The sequence below is a fragment of the Copadichromis virginalis genome, linkage group LG1 (genome assembly GCF_057382275.1).
Source record: "Copadichromis virginalis isolate Kocher_CV1m ecotype Utaka linkage group LG1, C_Virginalis_male_GT1.1, whole genome shotgun sequence".
In the NCBI taxonomy this organism is placed as follows: domain Eukaryota; kingdom Metazoa; phylum Chordata; class Actinopteri; order Cichliformes; family Cichlidae; genus Copadichromis; species Copadichromis virginalis.
In genome coordinates this window covers 26797312-26818713 of record NC_140618.1, presented here as the reverse complement: position 1 = coordinate 26818713, position 21402 = coordinate 26797312, and the positions used below count along the sequence as shown (strand labels likewise).

At 36.5% G+C, this 21402-nt stretch overlaps 1 long non-coding RNA gene and 1 pseudogene across 2 annotated transcripts; one reads left to right on the top strand and one right to left on the bottom strand.

The window, feature by feature from the left end:
- Positions 1-12776: 12776 nt before the first annotated feature.
- On the bottom strand, positions 12777-14536 carry LOC146718871 (uncharacterized; annotated as a pseudogene). The gene is made up of 4 exons (XR_014920515.1): positions 14040-14536; positions 13743-13850; positions 13417-13624; positions 12777-13253 (listed from the first exon to the last, which is right to left on the bottom strand). The product of XR_014920515.1 is annotated as an uncharacterized LOC146718871 (transcript).
- A 178-nt stretch (positions 14537-14714) lies between these two features.
- LOC146718870 (uncharacterized) lies at positions 14715-15453 on the top strand. The gene is made up of 2 exons (XR_014920472.1): positions 14715-14747; positions 15130-15453. It is a non-coding gene; the product is annotated as an uncharacterized LOC146718870 (long non-coding RNA).
- The last annotated feature ends 5949 nt before the right edge of the window (positions 15454-21402 follow it).

The following is a 21402-nucleotide window of genomic DNA, read 5'->3' as shown; positions in this document are numbered from 1 at the left end:
AAAAACGGAATCGTCCCGTATTTAGAAACAAAAGTACACGTCCCGTATTGAGCTAATAAGGGACGCACTTTGTCCCGTAATACAGTGAGAATCAAAAGTAGTCTATAAATGTTTATGGAATTAACGCTTTGTTTGAAAACATAATTCCCAGCCCCTCTCCTGCTTTGTGACCAATGAGCTGACAGCACACTTATGACAATTCGAGTATGACAATTCAGATTACCGCTCATCTCATTGGTCGAGGAAAGGTCGCTTACGGAGAAAATACCGGAAGACAACAGATGACCACAACAAGAAGCATGGCCAACAGGGAAACAAACGCAGACACTGCGGTGCAAGTCTCGGACGACAGTACACCTAAAGCTGGGCAGACACTGTGCGATTTTTTTCAGTCACGTTATTCAGCTCCTGCTCAAACTGCACAATTGACTCGCAGGGGTTAGAAGTTGGTAGGTCACGATGCAGGGTTTCACACTATACGACCCGATGCTCTGATGCGACCTGAGTGCTCACACTGTGCCTCCATAAAATGAAGGTTATAACAGAAAATCTGTCGCTCGCGCTCTCTCTCTCTCTCTCTCTCTCTTTCACTCACACAGACACACCACCACCAACTTTGCTAAATTGCTAATGAAAAACATTGATCAGGCAGCTGTGATTGAGCAGCAGTGTAGATCCAACTATTTTCACGGTTGTTGTGGTCGTGATAATTTTGTGAGGCCACATCGAAAAGGCTCGGATGAGCTTTCCAAAGTTCTACAAGTTGTGCCTCCATCGCTGGTGTCCAGATCACACGCTGCACAGCCGTGCTGCTCCGTCTTTTTCACAGACGTTTACGTGTTTGCGCTTCTCGTTACCCCACGTATACTAAACGATGCACGATGAAGGCCAAAATCGGGCCGATCACCAAATCGGTTACACGACTCAAAAATCGTCTCAAAATGGGCCAAAAATCGCACAGTGTAAGCCCAGCATTAGAGCAGCAATGTTTGTTCGCTCAGAGAAAGAAAAAAAGGCTGCAAAAGTACAGGGAGGAATGGGAAAAGGAAAACACCTGGCTGGAAAAGTGCACGATAACACATATAAAGCGCACTGCACTGTGTGCCAGCGCACTTTTTCCATAGGCATGCTTCTATTGGTGGGCACATGAAGAACATGAGGGGCATGAAAGCTCGGGGAACCCTTTACCAATTTTTTGTCCGCCAGGCCAAGGCAGAAGCAGATATGGTATGTAAACATTGGTTTGTTTTTTTTAAACCCTCTGGTTAAGGATATGGGCATGTGCAGTGAATATCAGCGCTATGTGGCCAGAAGTGTGATAATATAATTTATTTTGTGTAATAAACAACTGCAAGGATAGATGATTACAACAAATAGATGACTAATACATAAAAGTAATACATATTTTAATAATGATGATGAGTTATGATCAGAGATGGGCAGTAACGCGTTACTTGTAACGCGTTACTGTAATCTGATTACTTTTTTCAAGTAACGAGTAAAGTAAGGGATTACTATTGCAAAATCGGTAATTAGATTACCGTTACTTTCCCGTAGGAACGCTGCGTTACTGCGTTACTAAAACCGTGATTTTTTTTGCGAGAATGTGTCATGACAGTGACGTAAGCAAGTGCGACGTTGGTGACAGCAGCTGTGTGCAGATCAACAATGGATAACATATCGAGTGCGGGAGAGAGTATGAGCGTGCAGCGTTTAAAGCGTGGAAGTACTGACCTTACTTTGAGTTTGATTCCATAAAAAGTGACAAAAACATTAGCGTCCATCGTGCGTGGGAAGAAAACTTCTTTTTACAGCGAAAAAAAACCCTAAACTTCCGAGCAAGCACCGAGTAGCTACGACGTAATGGGAAACTCACAGAGACACTCGCGCGGATTCTTCAACTGACCGCAGCACACCTGCACCAGGGTAACCCTCCGCCTACCCTGCTCCTGCTTTACAGGTGAAAATAGAGCAAAAGGACCACTGAGTCTTTGACTTTATTTATTTTCTGCTGTGTTTTACTTGCATCTGTTTGAAAGAGTGAGTGAAAACACAAAAAATATTTTATTTTATGAGCTGGAATGTGCAGAAAATAGGTTTAAATGTTAAACTAATTTATTCAACTCAGAGAATGTTGCATATAATTAAATGTTTTGCTTGATGCATAAAGTTAAAAGATTAAAACTTATAAAACAAGTTAAAAAAGAGACTTTTCCATTTGATTACATTTTGTATGATGGATTATGTAGAAAAAGTAGAATTGGGCTGAAAGATCTATCACTTTATCACCTCTTCAGGTTGTAAATCGTGTTTTTAAAAAGTAACTAAGTAACTAAGTAACTAAGTAATTAATTACTTTTGAAAATAAGTAATCAGTAAAGTAACGGGATTACTTTTTTGGGGAAGTAATCAGTAATTAGTTACTGATTACTTTTTTCAAGTAACTTGACCAACACTGGTTATGATGCGTAATCATGGGAACAAGTGGGTTTACAAACAGGAGCAGCTGATTAGCATTAGAAAAGCTGAAATAATACCTCAACTGAAGCCAACTGTACTAAATGCATATGTGCACTGTTACAAGAATATTTTTCGTTCTATTGTTTTCTATTAATTTATATAATTTTAAGTTAAGCAGGACAGTTCTTTTAAAGAAAGATGTACTTATATTCTCAAAAGTTAAGCATGACAGGCTTCTGTTTAAGAAAGAGACCTGTTTTACTGTGTTAATGTTGTCATTTTGAGCTAAAAATAAATGGCTAAATGATCATTTGTTTCCCATATGGTCATATCACAAAGAATATGCATCTGCTTAAATCAAATTCAAGTCAAATGGTTAAAAAATAATTTCACACACAAAAAAAAAGAGCTACAAAATTCACCACACTGGGAAGGGTGAACTGGGTTGCCCGGCCCTGGCCACGAGGTGTCCCTTATTTATTTTTCAGGGAGTTGGCAACCCTAGCTAGGGGGGCCTACGCTATCTTCGGCTGCACCAGCTACAGGGGCCTGGCTACCTATGGGTGAATGGAGGGTGCGAAGCCGAGTCTCCAATTCAGTAATCCTGGCCTCCAGAGCTGCAAATATGCTACATTTGTTACAGATATCATTACTGCTAAAGGAGGCCGAGGAGTAACTAAACATCTGACACAATGAGCAAGAAAGTGCAGGAGGGACAGGTGAAGTAGCCATGGTGCTAACGAGTCGGCTACGAGCTAAGCTAAGCTAAGCTAGCGAAACAGTACAGAGACAGTGAGTGAATACTTTGGCTATAAATTAGGTAGTGAGTACACAGAAAGTGTGCTTCGGATGAAGCACGTGAAGATTATACTATGAAAAAGAATGTATTTAAAAGTTGTTAATTAAATTTCTAAGCAAATAAGCTACTCAGAAACACCACTGTGTTTGAGCAGGAACAGGAAGTGATACTCTACCGCAGAGCGAGCGAACACCAAGTGATAGCGCCACCAGTTAACTTCATGCCTTTAGCCCGTGGGAAGCCAGAATCCCGAGAAAATATGTAGGCACAGAAAAAAGGTGTTAACCACTGGATAATCACTGCCACTGTCCAATTATCACCGCTATAAGAATAGCACTGACTACACTTAATTCAATTGTTCCTCTGTTCTATTTTTTCATTAAAGGACTTTTAACTATACTTTATTTTTTATCTGCTTCTATTTTAGGTGATGATTTAAATATTCTTACTTTTCTTCTACACCTGACATGTGAACTCAAATACAGAACAAACATTTATATCAAATATTTAAAAGACTACTCTTCTATATTTATTTTTTATATTAAAAATTAATCAGATTTAGTTGTGTTTATACAGCAGAGATCTGCACCCAGTGTTATTCAGTTGAACAAGCCTGATCATGTGATAGAAGTAGTACATTTGATTGAATCTTAACTCCAGTGGAGATATTGCTTTAGCTATTCATTATTACTGTGTCTAGTAAAAGTTCTCTATACACTTAACAAGTTCAGCCAGATGCAGTGGTCTCCATGGTGACTAATAAATGATACATTATAAGATATAGATAGCTGCAGACAAATATAAAGTGGGTTTCTGCTAACTGCCAGGGTTGAGGAGAGTTGAAACAATGGGGAGATCACACCTTCTTGCTCAGAATGCAATCACTCACAATGAAGGGCCTGACAAGACCACCCTCATTTAGAAAACGATCAAAGCTCCTCTTTGAGTGAGCTGGCATTTTAGTTCCTCTGTGTTGTTTTCAATTTCCCCAGTATGCAAATTGTTTCCACATTTCCTTGGGAAGTAATGAGGAAAATAAAAAAGCTCTAACCCCAGATGAAAAGAAAATGACTTTTGAAATGACATACATACACTATATTGTGGTACCCAAACAAAAACAAACAGAAACACACACCGTCAAAAAATACAGACAATTAATGAAACGAACGTAATACAATATTTTAGTTGCCTCCTTTTGCAACCGTAATAAATTGAATAATAGATTTCAGTATTATTTTTCTAATTAAATGTTCTACTTTAGTAGTCCTTAACCAATGTTTTATAAAAAGGAAAAGGGTTGAGAATTTGTGTCATTATGTCATTTACTTGTTAAAAATAGGTCATTAGAAATTCACTTAATACTCTGGATAAAGAAAATGGAGTCTAGACTGGTTTAACTTCTTAAACAGCTGAAAAAAAATATTGATATCATCAATAAGAATGAGTGGCACAGAGCATCTATAATTAATGCTACCATTAATGGCAGAGAAGGGACGCGAGTGCAAATTGAATTTCAAAATCCAATATAAAAGCATATATAGTCATATACTGGAAGTCAGCAAACAAGAACAACCAAAGGCAAGGAAATTGGCAGGCAATGGTCAAGTTCAGAAAATAAACCAAAATAAGTATCCAAAAAAAAAGAGGAAAAGAAAAAAGCAACACAGAAAACCACTTCAAAGAGTTATTTCGATGAGTACAAAGAATATGCCTAAAGAGTGGTGACCTCCAAGATTTACACACCAGTTTAAGTAACCGTGGAAAGGTGGTGAAAAAATTTGTTGGGAAACTCCAACTAAAAGTAAAATTAACCAGTGCAAATATAAACAATAGCTTTCAAAACAAAACAGATACTAGATCATCAAAATCTTGAAAAATACAGTGCTGGTCTATCACTTGTGAAAATGAAGCAAAAACATTTTTTTTTGTGTGTGTGCGTGTTTTTTTTTAATTGATGTGTCAATTTTGCTATCTTACTGTGTGACACTGCCTCTGCTGAGAATGAGCTTAGTTTGAAATCATCTAAAAAGAATTAATCTCATTCTCTTCGTCTCACACCTGTCTCCATCTGCTGCCTAGAGACTTGTTTAATTGTTTTGCTTCACCTTTATCTTGTGCAAATGTGTTTGAGCCAAAACATACATGAGCCCGGCTGTTGGATGCCATTCTGGGAAAATAACCACTGGCACAGATAAAGTGAATAATTGTCTTCACCCTTTAGAAAACCTTTGAAATACTCACAAATATAATCAGATAAATATTAGATAATTCACAGTAGGGTTTTTTGAATTTGTTTGTTTTAGTTTTCAGTTGGACCAGAGGGTGATACAGTGCAGATTTATCCTAATATCAGACACATCCATGACCTTACATTTACGCTATCTTTAGTGTTACATTGTCTTCAATTGATTTTCCCAAACCAGTCAATAGAGAACAACACATCCACTTAAATCTAACAACATTACCAATAGTGAGACATAACAATACTAGTATCATGATGCAGGAGCTGATTGGCTAACCATCATTTCTCCTTCTGTGCTCATTTTTTGTAATCAAGGCACCTTTCATAGCACTATTCCGAAAAGTCAGACACATTTGTGTAAGGAAAAGAAATATTAATTACAGTTAATAAACATTACAGATGTGTGATTTGTAATGCATTTTAACTTTTAATAAATAAATAACAGACAAAAATTGCTATCAGTTATCATAGTACGTCTCTAATTTTCATTGTCAAGTCAAATAAACGAGTGTATTCATCTTCACAGAGCTTTAAAATGCAGCCTGTCGTATGAGTGATTATGGATCCATTCATTCGAGTTCATTTATATCTCTGGTGGTAGGAATGAAGTATGTGTTTCTTTTTTTCTTTAAATATCTTCATGAGTGATGTCTTTGTAATGGCATTAAATCAAGTTGTCTTGCGTCTTTGGGTTTATTCTGTCCATCTTGAATGTTGCTTTTGCTCATCAAAAGCTAAAATTGTTTGCAATTTGCTAAAATCCTCTAATGATGACATATTCTAAACTTGGGTATTTTGAATATCACTTTGCAATTATCTGTTATTTTAATAAATCACTACAGAAGTCTGGAGGCAAAACCTTTAGATGGAAAATGAAATACCAAAATATCAAAATACCAATAGCTTTTCACACTTTCATATATAAATTATGCTGTTGAAGCAGAGCGTCAAGTGTATTCATTTTATGACAGCAGAGAAACAGAACATCCAGGGCCATCTTCAAGCTCTGAAATCAAGTATTTATCAGAAGCAGCTCACAACACAGCAAGAGGGGTAAAACTCTTTCCTTGTCATGTTGCACCTTCTGTGATGAGTTCTTGGTTCTCCTGGTTGGTCATTTTCGCTCTCACTCTCTCTCCCTTTCCTCTGACTGTGTGGGTGGGTGTTTCAGAGGCGGAGTTTTGCCATGGTATCCATCCTCTGAAACACCCACCCATGAAGGATTCCTGATTACACACCTGTTCCAGTTCAAGATAATTATAGCTGACTTATTTAATATGAAGGTTTTCCGTCATTCAGTGCTCAATCTTTATGCCACAAGCGGTAACCTGCTCTGCTTTTTGTTAGTGGGAGTAACTCAGGAAATTGTGTTTGCGGACTTGACCTTTTTTATATCTTTAGCTCTGTACACTATCAAAGTTGATTTTAAATCAAACCTGTTATTAAAAAAAAGAAACACTGTCAGGTTTAATTTAAGAGGTTTAATAAAAGTATTACATGATATTGATCTGCTAGCTGTTAGCTGGGAGAAGTTTCCTCTATTATTGTTGCTGCTGCTATGTTGTTGCAAATACCACCACAGCATTTTAGTGCTTTTGAGGCTAATAACAGTGATATTAATTGCATTTCACTGCATATAACATTACAAACATTTAAACCTGCTGTTAGTTAATGCTACTAATGTATAATGAACTAATGTATAATGAACTGTGCCGTCTTCATTCCTGTTCACCTTGTACAACTCAGACTTTCAATACAACTCGTGCTCATCAAACTGACTCTGCAATGGTTGGATCTATTAGTGATAGGCAAGAGAAGTACAGTCTGAGTGGATGATTTTGTGGAATTGTCTGAACAGATCGAAAGAGGACAACTGCAAGGCCTCTGTCTATCCTGGGACAAGTTGTTGATATAAGCTGTGTCCCAATTCCGGGGCTGCATACTTCGAAGGCCACATTCGTATGCCAGTTACGTAACAGGAAGGCAATGAGGGTGATTTCATTTGGTTTCCAAGACTCATCCAAATGTGTCCCACAGATGTGTCCTGATTTTAAAGAATACATTAAGTGTATTCTTTTCAGCCCACACTATCTGAAGATTGCACACCGGTGGCAAATAATTACATTTTCCGTGCAATAAACTTTTAATGGTAAGTCACAGATTTCACCTCATGAAGGTATCTAGAGGTACACATGTTAAAATAACAAAAAACCTTAACACCTCAAATTTGGCTAAATTTGAGCTAAGTCACATGACATTAATGATGACAGTTGCTACTTAATGGGCTCAGGTCCCACATGCTTTTAAAGGCATTGCTTTAAAATGTCAGTGGTTCAAAAGTTGACTGTAATTTTACAGAGTCTGTGACAATTTTATGGAGTAGCAATAATATATCCTGGTTTTCACAGTTAAATATCACTTTCAAAGTCCCATCAAGATTATTATTTTGTTGCTGATGCTGGGTTTATTTGGTGGTGTCCAGTTTGGTGTGTTTTCATGTTTGTTTTAGGGAGAAACGAGCAGACAGTTCACTTGTTAAGCTAAACAAGACAGATCTGTAGGATAATGTCTTTTTTCCTTATAGATATGTTTCCTGTGTGATATTAAAAAACACAAAATATATATAAGGGAGAGGTTATGGGACAGAGAAAAAGAAAGAGGAGCCAGCCAGTGGCAGCTGATGAGAAGAGGGGAGAAATATATGAGTAGTTTTCTCTAGTTTTGACCAGTTTATGATAGCTATTCAAAATCCATCTTTTTAGTTAATGTTAAAATAATGTTGTCATCAAAGTGGGATTGTGGATGTTTTCAGTGGTGGAAAAAGTACTCGAATAAAATATAAAAAGATCAGATCAGTATGTAAATATCACGAAAAGTAACTCCTGTCAGTATTTTATCTCAGTTGTTTGAAATACATTGCATTTTGAAAGGATATTACTGCTATATTCATCTGTCTGTTCCATATTACAGCTGTAGACCTTATGTTATGCTTTACAAATTTTGAGGGAACTTAAATTGCAGCTATTAAATAATATTTTATAAGGATTTATCTGTATCATCTCTGTCCTGTTAGACATTTATCAGCCAGATACCTTTTCCATTGTGATTTAGGACACAGCTCAAGTGTGTGGGTAAATTACAGGGGTCCACATCAACAGACCGAAGAAAAACCAGAACGGAGGCTGTGTACAAAAAAGAGAAGAGCAGGCTATATTTCCTTAGCAAGCTGAGATCCTTTAACATATGCAGCAAAGTGTAGTTTTTATCACATAGTTGGGACAAATGCACACAAACGTATGTGTGTGTGTGTGTGTGGGGGGGGGGTTAATAGGGAGGGGTAGTTCGTGACACAAGCAGACTCAATACCGCTATCGGGAAGGGCCAGCTCTTAGACTGGCTGTAAACTGGGCACATTTGAAGCTGTCAAAAAGAAACTTTGATCCATCGTATATTCCTGACCACCTCCTACACCATTTACTGAAAAGGCAGAAAAGACTAATTCACTTCTCTTTCATTTTAATGGAGAGACCAAATATCAACCAAAAATCCAGGAAAAGCACATTACATGAACATTACACACTGACTTGCATGTCATTGAGTGAAATAATTATTTGACCCCAAGCAAAGTAGGACTTAGTACATGGTGGAGAATACCTCGGCACAGTTGTAAGACAATTGTTGTAGTTGGTCACCCGGTTTGCATAGATCTTAAGAGGGATTTTGGCCCACTCATCTGTACAGAAGCTGTCAAACTTCATTGTGTTCCTTGGCTGCTGCTCGGTCACTCAAAGTTTCAGATTTTTCTATACGACTGAGGTCTGGAAACTGGCTGGGCACTATATTACCTTAATGGGCTTCTTCTTTATCCACTCCTTTGTTTTTGTTGTCTTTTTTGACTCAATGTCATGCTGGAAAACCCAGCATCAGTGTTATATTCAAATTGTTTTAGCTTGTTTATGGTTAACATTTTGTGGACAAAAGTCCTGGGCCAACTACACACCCTCATAAACTGCTCGACCATGGAAACCGATTCCATAAAGGTCCTAGTGTAAAGTTTTTTTTGTTGATGTCAGTGCGAGAGGAGATTTGTAATTTTACAGTTATTGCAGCAAAGTACTGGCCACTTATACACACCTTAGCTGTAACTTAGTGACCATGGTCTGCCACTTTATGAAAATGCTACTGCCATATCTAGTTTTTATTACTTTATATACTTTTATATATCATTATAATACTAATGATATATAAGAGTATAACACCAATCATTATTTACTATTTATTGAACTAAATGAGAACTGGATATTGGGGTTTATGCTCATTGTTTGTCTTTTTCTTTGTTAATGTACATACATGCTGTATTGCATCTTGGGGTATACCTGGTCAGAACAGAATACAGTTAGACAGTTAGAGAAGACTATACTCACAGCGACCAAAATGACCAGTTGCTTTCTTTCCCGGGATCTAGAATATTCTGACCCCTCAAACACAATCTGTTCTTTTCATCCTGAAAGGCTGAGTGCTATCAGGATGAGGACTTCTTCCATCACAGCACCCACACACTGAGACAGAATGACGGTTATTTTGGAACTTTACACTTTTTGCACTTTCTAAGTGCTGTGGTACCAGCTGGCTTCCATCCCTCTACCCCATCTCCATGATTTGTGTATTCATTACTGTACTTTCTGTGTTTGCAGTTGTTTTGTGTTTAATGGTTACATTCTTCTCATTTCTTAGACTGTCTTTGCTTATTTAAACCTGGAAACACATGACAACTAAGACAGTTTTCTTCTAAACCTTTGTCGTTAACCCTCAACTTTAAATTACAGCTCTACTGTTTTTAAAAAATGGTACTGCGCTAATCATTAAAACAATTTGTGTTATTTATATTTATGCCACACTTGAAGCCATTTCATATGATCATTGCAATATGTTTGTGTGACACTCCAGTGTGCCTCTGTGTATTTCAAACTTACATAACTCTTGTTACTAAAACTTGTCTTTTCTGAAATGTTGTGTTTATGTGTATAGCGATGGCATGATAGGTATGAACTTGCCACTATAATTGCCACAGTCAGAATGTTGTTCACTCCATAAACTGAGAGACTAATTGCATAAAGGCTACACTTAATAAAAAATCGTTCACGTTGAACAGCGCATGCATGGCTGTTTTTATAGTATGATTATCATGCAGCTAATTATTGTTTTTAATGACTACCATAATCACTTTTCATTACAGCACATTGTTACTCCTGTACACAATCAAGAACCAAAGCAAAATCAAAATGAAAGCAGAGATAAGGAATTATCTTTTCACATCTACTTAATGGCAGAATAGGAATTTTTTTAGACAATGAATGAGAAATTAAATTCCTAAAAAATACTTTTTAAAGTGGATTCTATGCTTTTCACAGATTTATTTGCACACTGCTTGGAGGTTTCACAAAAAAAAAAAAAAACCCAAAGAAAATTATGTGCATGCTATCACATTTGTGCATTGCTACCACTTCAGTGGTGAGTCTTCAAATGTGTGAAGCTTCAAGTTTTGGGGCCTATCATCTCCCTCCAGGTACCTGCATGTTTCCTCAGGCACCCAAAGCTGTGGACTTCTCCAGACACGAGGTGATAAGCGGTATTTGTGCTGCAGCCAAACCTGTCTGAGCTTCACAGTAGCTGAAACTGAAATGTGAATACATTCTTCTACCCTGTCCCCTCCCTGGCTTATAACATAATTAGATCTGCTCTTTCTTCCTCTTTGCCTACACTTTTCTTCAAATTTGTCTCAGATTAAAACAGAAATATCTCGTTGTGCTGCCAAGGAGTCTGGCTGGGGATGTGACAATCTCATGTTTGAACATCCCATTTTGTCATGTGCTGTTGCTGAAAACACTCTGTGTTGATCCAAGTTGTGTCTCACTTCTGCTCACAGTGCTTCCATTTTACGTACCTTTTAAATCAATGGTTATATTCAAGGTGCTAAAAACCATACAATCTACAGATGATGGCAAAACACAATATTGCCAAGTGAATTTGTTTTCTGATTTTGTTCCCCATGTTATTTCTGCAAGTGTCTGTGTGGTATGTGAACAATTTAAGAAATAGTATTATGATAAATAGTACCACCGATCAGTTAGAAATTGCTCTGTTTTTTAGGGGCCCCTAGTGGGGAAAAAAAATACAATGGGTAATTTGGTAAAAGAAACCCCATATTTACTTGCAAATGTAACTTGCTTGTAGGGTAGAATACTTCTTATTAGGGAGAAGTATGGGCTGACAAATAGAAATCATATTGTCATTTTCAGCTTTGCTGAAATAGTTTAGTCCCTTTTAGGTACCACTTTACAATAAGGCTCCCCTTATAGATGCTAATAAATAGTTTATAGCTATATTATTAATTAATCTGTAAATGCTTTATAAACCATTATTAATGGTTTATTATGCATTAGTTAAGGGTGAGAAAGAGGAAAAAAACTGACCGGTTTCTTGCCAAATAGTGAGCCAAATGTCTTCACCTATATATTTCATCTAGAGTTGCTATATTAAACATTTCAGACTAAGTTACTATCCTGTAAGCACAATCAGCATTTGTAAACATATTTTTTATCACATAAAATTGTACTTCAGAAATGCATTATAAATATCCACAACTATCAATCGGAGCTTTGTTGTAAAGTGTAAAGCATAAAACCATTTATTAATGAATAATAAATATTTATAAATGCCAAATGGGAGCCTTATTGTAAAGTGTAAAGCATGACACCATTTATTTATGACTAATAAACATTTATAAATGCCAAATGGGAGCCTTATTGTAAAGTGTAAAGCATAACACCATTTATTAATGACTACTAAACATAAATGACAAAAGAGAGTTTTGTTGTAAAGTTTAAAACATGTCAACATTTATTAAGGACTAATAAACATTTATAAATGCCAAATGGGAGCCTTATTGTAAAGTGTAAAGCATAACACCATTTATTAATCACTAATAAACATTTATAAATGACAAAAGATAGCTTTGTCGTAAAGTTTAAAACATAACACCATTTATTAATCACTAATAAACATTTATAAATGACAAAAGATAGCTTTGTCGTAAAGTTTAAAACATGTCAACATTTATTAATCACTAATAAACATTTATAATTGCCAAAAGTGAGTCTTAAATGTATAATGTCACCATTTATAACACTTAGACCTAAATTACAATCAGTGCTTGAAATAACATTTAACTACTGTCAAAAATGGCAATGTATTGTAAGAGTAACACATGTAACATTAAATGTGTTTTTTAAAACACCAAACAGTCACCCACTCCTTAAATAAGCGTCCCAGTGGTCCATCAGGGTGTCGCGAACCAAGCCAAGATGACCACTCAAGAACCATCAGGTGTTCCTCCAGCAACTTCTCAGTGCGATTTCCTCTTAGTCTACGGACATGTCCTTTGATGGTCATCCAAGCCCTTTCGATATGCTGTGTATGACTGCCAGATTGAGGATCTACAAACCACCTGCTGTGATTTACAGTGTAATGTCTGTACCCTATGTTTGTCAAAACATTCTTGTAGGCTCTCCACTCATCACTGATAATGGCACTACCCAACTTAACATGCTGTCTGATCAGAGGAACAAGGTGGCGCCTTGATCATTTTTCAACAAGTTTTAACACGAGCCTTCGCCTTTTGTCTTTAATTCCCATCATTCCAAATACCCATTTCTTCCTTTTCCATGCATTTCCAAAGCGTCCACGTGCATACTGAAAACAAAAAGAATAAAATTAAACAGAATATCTACAAAGAAACATTCAAAAAGATGGTTGCTTCTACTAATTTGTTTTACTTATGGTAAAGGTTTCCATGTTTAGAGGACACATTCAGATCTGCATTGATTCTAACAAACCTGTCTGAGAGTTTACCAACCTTTCGCTGATGACGGAGACAGCTTTCATCTATAACCACAAATTCTCTGTCACCACCAAGACGGTGTCCATTGTTTATTCTGTGTCTTTTAATTGCACGTATACAAACATGTCGAATGTGTCTTGCCATGCTACTTAGTGTTCTGGAGCTGCCAGCCACTTCATCATCGATCATATCTATTTGTCTGAGCCTGAGCCCTTGTGAAAATCTGTGATAGAAATTGAGGCAATTATTACTTACTGAGGCCCTAATTTTATTTCACAAGTCTCGTATTGGTGTTCAATTATGAAAGGTGCATTGCTATTAATGTCTACATCTACATATACCTGTAAATGAACTTCATCCAACTGAAAAGAGATGTTTTTGATTTCTCAAAGAGGGAGCCAGTTCTAATTGTTCTGGAAACTTTCCTATGACTTGCTCTTTTGCAGCACCTGAGAACATATCAATGAGTTAAGTAAAGAAATGGACCCTTAAACAAGAGCATTAATTGAAAAGATAATCACAAAATTAAGTATGAAGAAAATAATAATGAAAAGAGGTTAATGCTCCCTCTTGCATTGATAACCGAAATATTTTGTTATATTTACTACATGCACTACATTATCATGCATTATACATACCACATATATTGGTCTTTCTTCACCACGGAAATCATTTTCATCTTATGGTGACAAACAGGACATCTAAGCTTCTTTTTTAGCAGGTGTTTCTTCTGCAGCCATTTAATGAGCCTTAGTGCCTTATATTTAGTTTGCGCGCCAGAATAGAAGGAAAACAATCTCATTCCCAAAGACATTCTGGTGGAAAAAAATGAGTAATTTATTTTATTATCACCTCGAAACACCGTAAAATACTCTATGGGAGTCTAGTGCAAATCGGTTCAGAGTTAAAGAACTTCACATGCTATATAAAACAAGCCCTATAATCAAAAATAGTCCCACGCAAAAAAGAGGATTGTCTCACCTGTTATAATGTATCTCCGACTTTGTTATGTAGATCTAACCCGCTGGATTCATGCTAAAAAAATATGTTCTGCTGCCAAAGGGAGGGAAAACAAATTTAATTTAAACGCAGAGGAGCTTATACAACCATCCAATCACAGTTAACTTTATTAAGGAAAGCCCCTCCTCTCTGGAAGGTCAAGCCAAAGGGGCACGAACAGACACACTGAAGGCGCTCGTTCAAGTTGCTGCGCCATGGATGGAGCAGAAGATAAAAATTTGTGTGCGTCTGCGACTTACACAGCACACGTTCGAAGAGATACAAAAAGCAGAGACTGGATGATCTAGATTGCTCTAAGCCAACGACGTCAGCAGTTAGACATGAAGGTGAGTATAATGCTAGCTAGCTAGCTACCGAGCCATTTGGCTGCTAGCTACAGTGGCTAACTAACATCACATAACATGTGAATAGCTCTATTACTATTGGTTATTCCAAACGATTGATATCACTTAGTTGTATATTTTTAGTTTTGTTTATGTGCATCATTAAATTTATATTAAACACCCTGGTAAGGCAGTACACATAAGAATTATTTGCCTTGTTTTAGAAATGTCTGAACCACCACATGTGTATATAACATAATTTTTACAAAGTGGCTTTTTATAAATTCAAGTTGTAACCGTTTTTAATCAATATTTTATTTGAGTTTCCCAAGTTTAGATTATAAAATATTTTATTATTGTAATTTAATAATTGTTTGTTCTTTAGATTCTTCTTCTAATCCTGCCCCTACTGCAACTGCCCTTCTTAACAAGGAGCGAGAGAAACTGACTTTTCTTAAGGAGGAACTGGAGCGCAACACCCTGATGGACCACTGGGACGCTTATTTAAGGACATACAAAAAATATTTCCAGTTTGAACCAGTCTGGCATGAACTTTTTTTGGAGTGGGTGACTGTTTGGTGTTTTAAAAAACACATTTAATGTTACATGTGTTACTCTTACAATACATTGCCATTTTTGACAGTAGTTAAATGTTATTTCAAGCACTGATTGTAATTTAGGTCTAAGTGTTATAAATGGTGACATTATACATTTAAGACTCACTTTTGGCAATTATAAATGTTTATTAGTGATTAATAAATGTTGACATGTTTTAAACTTTACGACAAAGCTATCTTTTGTCATTTATAAATGGTTATTAGTGATTAATAAATGGTGTTATGCTTTACACTTTACAATAAGGCTCCCATTTGGCATTTATAAATGTTTATTAGTCCTTAATAAATGTTGACATGTTTTAAACTTTACAACAAAACTCTCTTTTGTCATTTATGTTTAGTAGTCATTAATAAATGGTGTTATGCTTTACACTTTACAATAAGGCTCCCATTTGGCATCTATAAATGTTTATTAGTCCTTAATAAATGGTTTTATGCTTTACACTTTACAACAAAGCTCCGATTGATAGTTGTGGATATTTATAATGCATTTCTGAAGTACAATTTTATATGATAAAAAATATGTTTACAAATGCTGATTGTGCTTACAGGATAGTAACTTAGTCTGAAATGTTTAATATAGCAACTCTAGATGAAATATATAGGTGAACACATTTGGCTCACTATTTGGCAAGAAACCGGTCAGTTTTTTTCCTCTTTCTCACCCTTAACTAATGCATAATAAACCATTAATAATGGTTTATAAAGCATTTACAGATTAATTAATAATGTAGTTATAAACTATTTATTAGCATCTATAAGGGGAGCCTTATTGTAAAGTGGTACCCACTTTTATTTTATTTGAAACATTGTGACTCTCTTTACAGTTTAAACAAGTTTTTATATCACAAGTTCTGTGCAGGCTTTTGTAAAAAGGCTACTAATAAACCTAATAGTATGATAGAAGGACCCAGAACACACCGCGTTTGCAGGGAAAATGAGTGTTTGTTTACAGTGCACACACACTTCTAGGTCCCAGTATCCCTGAAATAAGGAGAGCATGATTACCACATAGGACTCAGTTGTCCTGCCAAACTCTGTGGCACTACCATCTTTACTCACTGCACCACCCCTCCTCTGCAGCAAAACTGCAGACCACACCTTCACCACAAATAGATACTGACAGATACAGTAATTCACAGTTAGTCAAACTCAGAAAAAGTTTCCTCCAAGTGTCAAGTGTTGCTTCAAAACATATGCAGATGCAACAGAGGTTCAAATGGCCTATTTGTTTTGATTATGACAAAATATCGCAAGTGCACCTAAGATCTGACCTGTATGCAGTTTTTTTCCATTTGAAATGCGAGATATCACATAAACACGATAATTCTCAAGCCCCGCAGAAGCTACAGCTGTGGCCAATGCCCTGGCACAGATTAATGCACATGAAAGTGTCACCTGTGCAAGAAGCCAAGATTATGCAGATTTTCTGCAAATCAAAGTGTGCTGTATCTGATGGTGCAGTGTGCCCCTGGTCAGTACTGTAATGCTAATCCAATTTAAATTACATTTATCCAAAAAACTTCCTGCTCAGTGTCCAACACCTTCTCTATCAACAGCCGGAACAGAACTTTAACTTGTAGATTTTTGCTAACAGGAGAAAAATGGCAATGTTGCACCCAAATCCAAGATTTGACTAACAGGCAGACTCTTTTGTCTAGTACCTTGGCATGGACCTTCACAGGAATTAAAGATGGAACACATTCCCCATTATGACAATCCAAAAGGCTATGCCTGTGCAATGTTGCACATAATGGATGGCATTGAGATTTGGAAGATCATTAAAGTACTCCTTCCATCACCCAACTATATCAATTGTTAAACTAAAAGCTCCTCCTCTCTTCAAAGCATATGGGCACAGAACTGAAGATACAATTACATGATCGATAATCAACCTAAAGCCAAGGGTGTCCTTGTACGAAGTGCACTTATGAACATCAATATGCTCAAACATGCTGTTCACTATATGGGCAAACTGTGGTTAGTCCAAAATACCAAAAAGTGCCCTGCTGGCCACTTCAGTGAGTTATTAAGGTACTCTTATTGTATTATCTCACCCTAACATAATCTTCCATATCTGCCCCACCAAAACCACATATGGAAGACACACAGCAACACACATATAATAACAAAGCCTAACTTTTAACATTATATTTTACACAAGGTTGTACAAATAGTTGGCTCTATTTTCTCTATTCTCTATTCTGTTCTCTATTCTCAGTTCAAACTGAATTAACATAAACTAAAAACAGAAACAAGGGGCATTTAGTTGAACTTCATCCCTGTCATTCATATTTGACAGGAACGGTGCCTTAGCAAGACCATCTGTTTAGAAATTATATTCAGGTTTTTATAATGTAGACACATTCTCATAAAATGCTATTTTATGATACCAGGGCCATTATCTTTCTATCAATTTTAGATGAAATTGTTACAATTTTTAATGACATCCATGGCAATGGATTATCATCTAACTAATGTGAGCATGAAGAAAATTTACTAATTATTCTAATGCATTTTTGATTCTAATCCTGAGTTTATTTTGCAGTACTGAGAATTAATTAATAAATAGTATTAAGAAAACAATGCTTAAAAGAACAAAATTGTCCTGCACTTATTATTGACAGTGTTTTTCATTTGACATAAATATTTCACTATTTTTTACAATTCACAAATGAGTGCATGGAATGTGTCTACTGTCCTCATTTTTCTCATTTATACATCAGATCTGCCCACAGTGTCAGGATGTCAGACTCATAGTCTGATAATAGATTACCCTTTTGTAACATGCTCAAATAAACCCTGTCTCCTCTTCATTTTCATGCTGTGGAGATGCCTCTTTTTTGTTCTTGTCCATGGACAAAACTGTAGGTGCTTTTGCCATGAATGAATATGGTGGACCATTAAAAGGTTACAATCATCAATTGTGGTTAAGAGAAGGGTGGTACATGGGAGGATGGAGTGTGAAATTCTGTTTTAAAGGGAAAGACTATACAGCAGGAGATGTCGAGGATTTAGGTCACCCCAGATTAAGACAAATGGTTGCCTCAGAGAAACACATCAGTTTCTCAGTTCCAGCCAGAATGCCATTACAACATCTGAACACACACGCACGCACACACTGTACACACACAGACACATTCACATGGAATGTAGTCAAAAAACATGTTTTGCACTCATAATGTCACAAATAATCTCTTAATTTTGTCTAGCCATTAAAAAAAGGGCGAGAGAGAGAGGGGAAGACAGGGAGAGAGAGAGAAAAGAAAAACAACAACAGTTGTGTGTCTCTGCAGTTACTGGAGTGTCTTAGCAGCTTGACGCCTCACTTGAAGGAATTAGAGTTAGATGTTTCCATATTTAACCCATGCTCCATTTCCAGCATAATCAGTATTTTACTGTACTGATTAGCAAGTAATCACTTAATCATGTATTACTAATAAGCCTCTTAGTTTACTGTCACACATATGATGATGCATGGTTCTTTGGAGAGATGTTCTAAAGGTTTTCAAAGCTATACTGTACAGTGACTGAACTGACCCTCTGTGAACTAAAGGACTGTCAACAAGGCCCTCTGAGGCCCATTAAAAGCATGCAAACATGGATCACTCTCTGTGGTATATTTGTTGGAGGACTGCGGATGAAGGTCAGCAGATCAAAGGCTTTTGGCTGACATTCCTCGGTGCCTGATGAGCCCTCTTGGGTTTCATTGATTAGCCAATGAGAGACTGGGGCAACGACATTGAACTGATAAAAACAAAGTGACTTGTCTTAGTTCAGATGGAGAAAAGTTATTTTCTCTTTCAGGTGTCTCATGAGACATGAACAATCTTGGATTCTCTTCAGGAACAAGACACTTAATCTGACTTAGAAGACAGTCAGTGATCCTCACAGTCTAAAATGTGGTGACAGCCTCTTTGACACGCACAGGGTACTGCAATTGTATACTAATTAATTGAGTGTTTTCAAAAAATTCCATTTGTGTCATCAGCTGAAAAATAATAAAATACATAAGGTCCTTGAAAAACTGCATAAATCAGCAAATGTGATTACATTACATATACTATTGGCTGAATGTGTTCCTTTAAGTATTATATTGCTTCCTCTGCTCTCTGAGGCACCCAAATAGAATTGTATTTGATTAAATAGGGACAAGAATGACCCCTTTCATAATCCCACAAGTGTTTTTAATTAAGTCATTAATTAGAGAGACGTACTCCTGAGGAGCAGCTGGGAGTGGATTTCTGATAATTGTGGATGAAATTAGTGGGTTTTTGGTGTGTGACAAAGTAAGAACAGTCAAGTTTAGCTTTAAAAGATTACAAAAAAATTTAACTGTCCTCCATTGTATTAGCATGTGGCTTTAGCTAACTCATGTTGCCAGTTTTATTTTTGCTTTTTTTTTTTTTGTTATTAGAAAAATGTAGGCTGTCACCATTATCCTGCCATAATTGAAGAAAATCTGTGAGTTGTGTTGGTAACATTTTTGCCTATTGATTTTGCCACTGACGTCAATCATGTCTAATAATAAAAACTGAAAACAACACGTATTAAAATGTTATATGCTCTTATGACAGGACAGGAAGACACAGAAAGTAAAGTAGTACCAAAAAGAAGGCAGCAGAGACTAGTTGAAGCAGGGAAAGATTCAATGAATGGAAACATTGCATTATAACTGAGCAGCATGTTAATGACTATGTGTTCCCAAGACTGCTGGCTTCTCAACTGAAACATGAAAATAAGCACTGACTTTGACATCTGGGTATCACTGTATTCAGAATATATATCAAATCCTCAAGTGACATTAGCATCAAGGAAGAGATGCAAAATTTTTGCAATTTGAATGTGTGCATACCTACAGTGTGTTTTGGGACACCGTTCACATCAACAATGGTCAAAATGAGGCTCTTGGGCATTGTCTGAGAGACATAATGAGTATGAGGCACAACACATTACCAGAATATGAAGCCTGTCTTCCAAGTTTTCCATATTTTAAGTTCTATAGAGGAAGCTGTAGAAGTTTTCATACATTTCAGTTGTCCTCCAAAGTAAAATGCAGAAAGAATTATAAAAAAAGACATCCAGGGAAAACTTGGAGAAAATTGACTTCAAGTCAAGTCTCCAAATTCCTTTCCAATATACTGCAGATGTGAAGAGTAATTACTTTTTTTTAGTGCATTCTTATATTCTGTTTTGAATCTTCAAAGCCAGGAAGGGGTAATTGTAATTATGACTGTTATTCATATGAAATGAGAAGAAATTGTGCCTCCAGATCACTCTGTATTACAAACATTGGTATAGGTGCACAACAAGCCTAAATGTGAAAGTTTTATTGCTTTGTTACTGACATCGGAATGGTATAAATATGTAGCTTCTTCCACTGCATTTGGATAACATTTGGGCCGGCAACAACTAAATTCCGTCCATAGGTGAAGCGAATAATACCTTTTTTTTTTATCTCTCTACCAGGGCACCTGTTAGAGGTTGGGATATATTTGGGAGCAAGTTTACACTAAAATGTCTAAGAATCAGGTAAACTGGGCAAGCATAAGTATTTAAATGATTTTTTAAAACTGCAGCTCTTGTAGTTGTTCCCAGTCTGTAGTGGTCTATCAAAAGCGGTCCAAAGGAGGAATAGTGGAGGCTGGCCCATGTGATCTGACGAGCTACTGTATCTCAAATTGCTGAAAAAGTGAATGCATTGCATTGCATTCTATGTTCTGATACCTTGTGACACCTTACAACAGTTTGTTGTGTATGGGGCTGCATAGCCACAGACCAATCATGGTGCCCATGTCCATTGCTAAAACCACCAACAATGAGCACAATCAGAACTTGATTGTGGTGCATGATTTTTTTTTTTCAGATAATTCAAGGTTATATATTCTCAGCAAAATAAGTCTTGGTCTTCCTAATAGTTATTTCTGAAAATGTCCAAGCACTGATTTTTAGACAAGTTATTGGTTGTTGAAGACTATCTGTTAGCCTGTAGTACAAGTGAAAGGAAGAAGCTGACACTCAAATGAAAGTGACAAATAATC